This window comes from Hyaena hyaena, unplaced genomic scaffold (genome assembly GCF_003009895.1).
Source record: "Hyaena hyaena isolate Hyena2069 unplaced genomic scaffold, ASM300989v1 scaffold_77, whole genome shotgun sequence".
Classification (NCBI taxonomy): Eukaryota; Metazoa; Chordata; class Mammalia; order Carnivora; family Hyaenidae; genus Hyaena; species Hyaena hyaena.
Window position 1 is genome coordinate 4,097,378 of NW_024080708.1, and position 3,392 is coordinate 4,100,769.

General features: G+C 50.9%; 1 protein-coding gene across 5 annotated transcripts in view; it reads right to left on the reverse strand.

Moving 5' to 3' along the window:
* Positions 1–2,592, reverse strand: part of LOC120232645 (small ubiquitin-related modifier 2-like) — a 138,801-nt gene extending 136,209 nt beyond the window's left edge. For 2 of the 5 annotated variants that reach the window (XM_039233482.1, XM_039233480.1), the window contains exons 1-2: positions 1,997–2,169; positions 1,216–1,264 (exon numbers count right to left, since the gene is read on the reverse strand). The gene's annotated coding sequence lies outside the window, so the exon portion shown is untranslated. Of the gene's footprint in view, positions 1–1,215; positions 1,272–1,996; positions 2,170–2,556 lie in introns of those variants that run through there. The other 3 variants (XM_039233481.1, XM_039233479.1, XM_039233484.1) reach the window with 2 other exon arrangements.
* Positions 2,593–3,392: the final 800 nt, after the last annotated feature.

A 3,392-nucleotide genomic window follows, 5' to 3' on the forward strand; every position in this document is an offset into this window, starting at 1 on the left:
TAGTTAACCAAGAGCAAACTTGAAATCTGTTTTGAAAAAAAAGATCCATAACAAATTCATCACTTCTAATTTTTTAAAAATCTTTGTTATTTTGAGAGAGAGCCAGGAGCGTAAGCAGGGCAGGGACAGAAGATCCCAAACAGGCTCTGTGCTGACAGCAACGAGCCTGATGTGGGTCTCAAACTCACGGAGTTGCGAGATAATGACCTGAGCTGAAGTTGGAAGCCTTAATTGACTGAGCTGCCCAGGTGCCCCTGATTTCAACACTTGTAAATGCATGCCTTAGGAGGTACTCAGTTCTATTTGTTGACTGCCCCTCTGGCTTATGCGCTCTAAAGAGGCCTCTCTACACTTCCTTCATTTTTTTTAATGTTTTATTTATTTCTAGGAGAGAGAGAGAGAGACAGCGTGAGCAGGGGAGGGTCAGAGAGAGAGGGAGTCACAGACTGAAACAGGCTCCAGGCTCTGAGCTGGCATTCAGCACAGAGCCTGACGCGGGGCCCGAACCCACGAACCGTGAGATCATGACCTAAGCGAAAGTCGGACACTTAACCGACTAAGCCACCCAGGTGCCCCCCTTCATTTTTTTTAAAGTTCATTCATTTTTTTAACGTTTTATTTATTTTTTTGAGAGACAGAGAGAGACAGAGAACGAGTGGGGGAGGAGCAGAGAGAGAGGGAGACACAGAATTCTGAAGCAGGTTCCAGCCTCTTTACTGTTAGCACAGAGCCTGACGGTGGCTTGAACTCACAGACTGCGAGATTATGACCTGAGCCGAAGTCGTAGGCTTAACCAACTAAGCCACCCAGGCACCTCTTTAAAGTTTAATATTTATTTTTGAGAGACAGAGAGAGAGAGATCAAGCGGGGAGGGGCAGAGAGAGAGAGAGACAAAGAATTTAAGCAGGCTTCTGGCTCCGAGCTGTCAGCACAGAGCCATATGTGGGGCTTAAACCCACAAACTGCGTGATCGTGACCTGAGCCATCCAGGTGCCCCAAAACTTGCTTCATCTTGGAGATGGGAAGGACAGAGGGTAATGAGTGGAGGCATTTCCTCATTCTGATATCCTATCCCACAGGACTGTGTTCAGGGTAGTGGAAAGAATAGATGCCTTCCAGACAAAATGCCAGGCTTTTCCATATGATGGGGCCAGAATGCTGGAATATTAGAATGGCCTGCTCTCCAAGGGCTAACTCCCTTAAAGGTACACTTACCTTTGCCTTCTTTTCCTCTTGTATGGTGTCAGCCAAGAACACTCCAACTCTGCATCCTCTAGTTAGGTGGTAGTGGTGAGGAGGAAAACAAAGGCAAGAGAAAATGTAGCTTAAATCTTACAGTTTGCAGGCCACTGATAGATATCTGAAACATGCAGAACACAACCTTCCTTGAGGAACGCCTGGCTGCCTTCCTCAATGCTTGTGTTTTGTTAAAAACTAAAAGTAACTTTATCTTAACAGCAGCCAGGCCCTCAAGGTCCTGAAAACCTTGCTTCCAAATTCCTTAGAAACTTACTTTTATCTCTCCTTCCCTCCACAAACTTAAAAATGTATAATCAGTCACTCCTCACAACCCCAGTGCAGCTCTTTCTGGCCATGGGTCACTCCTCACAACCCCAGTGCAGCTCTTTCTGGCCATGGGTCCCTTCCCAGTGCTTTAATAAAATCCCCTTTTTGCGCCAAAGACGTCTCACGAATTCTTTCTTAGCCGTTTGCTCATGACCCCCATCAGAGGGGGTGCTTCGGGAGCCCAATTTCTGTCTCACTCTTGCTTAGGCCAGAGTCCCTTCGTAAAACTTATTTGCCGGCCCTCCACCACTCCACCCAGAGGCGAGGCACTGAGGTTTACTGGAGGCTCAAGCGTCTGGGAATGATAAGCAGTCTAGTACCTCCTGATTCCCCAAGGTGTCCAGCTCTTTCAGAATACAGATTCAGCCAGAGAACTCAAACCACTGCACTTCCCTCACGAAAACAAAAACAAACAAAACAAAACACCCACCAAACTCTTGGGCACACGCTCTTCCAACAGAAAAGGAAATTTTTCATTTTTTGCCGAGGCGGAGGTGCGGAGGTCAGGGAGGTAAGTCAAGCAGCCGACCCGGCCCAGCCCTCCAGCAGCCAACGTGCTGGAGCCGGCCCAGGAGAAGCCACAGATGCCTGAAAGAGTAGAGGACTGGGCAGCGCCCTAGTTGGGGAAGGTGGTAGAATTGCACGTCTTTTTGTAAGGCTCCTGGCATCTCCTGATTGGCTAGGCTAGCGCTGCCATGGAGTGGGCGGAGCCAGCGACACGGCTGGCTCAGTGCCCGCCCAGTTGCAGATGGGACTGGCTTCAGACCGAGCGCATTTCAAAGCCGAGGACGCGTGCTGCGGTCGCAGCGTGGAGTAGAGCTCCTACGTGGCTGCTCCTCTCGCCGCGCGCGCGGTGCTCTGGGCTCCTGAGCGACGCCCGTACTTTCTGTTCCCCTTGCTCTCAGTTCTTAAAGGTGATTCTTTGCGGAAGACCTGCCACCCCCTACCTCCCTCCCCCCAGCTTCCTCTCGCCTCGCGATTCCCACTCACCTCCCCCTGTTCTTTTCCTGGTCCGAGGCCTCTCTGGTCCGTCTCAGCTATGCCATCCTGGGCTTGCTGGGAGCCGCTGTTCTCCTACAGCTCTTCAGGAACCTGGCTCCTGGAGGGCGACGCCCCCCTCCCCACCCCAGCCCCAGCTCACCTCGAAATTCAACTTTGACCTATAATGAATCCTCCTCCGACGTTCCCAACGTCATCCTGGACCTCTGTTATTGGTAAGCGGGTTGCTAGGCTACAGTGAGTGGGAAAGAGGAGAAGGGGGAGGTGGCGGACGGGGTGGTGAATGGGCGGGCGATCTCTTGCTAAGAGCCCACTGGGGACACGTGGACCTGGGCTCCTGGGCTTCTGAGCCCCTGCCTATGCAACCTGCCCTTCGGCCTCTGAAGGGGTTGGTGGTGGTAATAAGGGTGGCCAGTTAAAATGGAGCCCTGTGTTTCCGCCCATATATTACAGTGACACCTAATAGCACCCAGTTTCAGTGTGTGCTCATATAGCAGGGGGTGAGGATACCACCACTCTTTCATCCCCAGGGACTAAGGATCCAGGCAGTTTGCAGTCACAGGCATTGGCCGTTGTGTGTGTGTGTGGGGGGGGGGCGAGGGGAGGTGTGGTGAGGGTTGTTGGGGGTTAACTTTACACAGAACAAAGAGCAATTTTATTTAAGTAAAAATGCGACTATTTGGGAATAGCAGAGGAATTACAGTTTGTGACAAGCAAGCTATGGCAAACCATAGGCAGGTCCGAAAAGACAAAGGGAAGGACAGCTTTTATTAGGTTTTAGGAAGAAATTAGGGAGGGTTCTCAACAAAAGTTGACTGGAGAAGAAC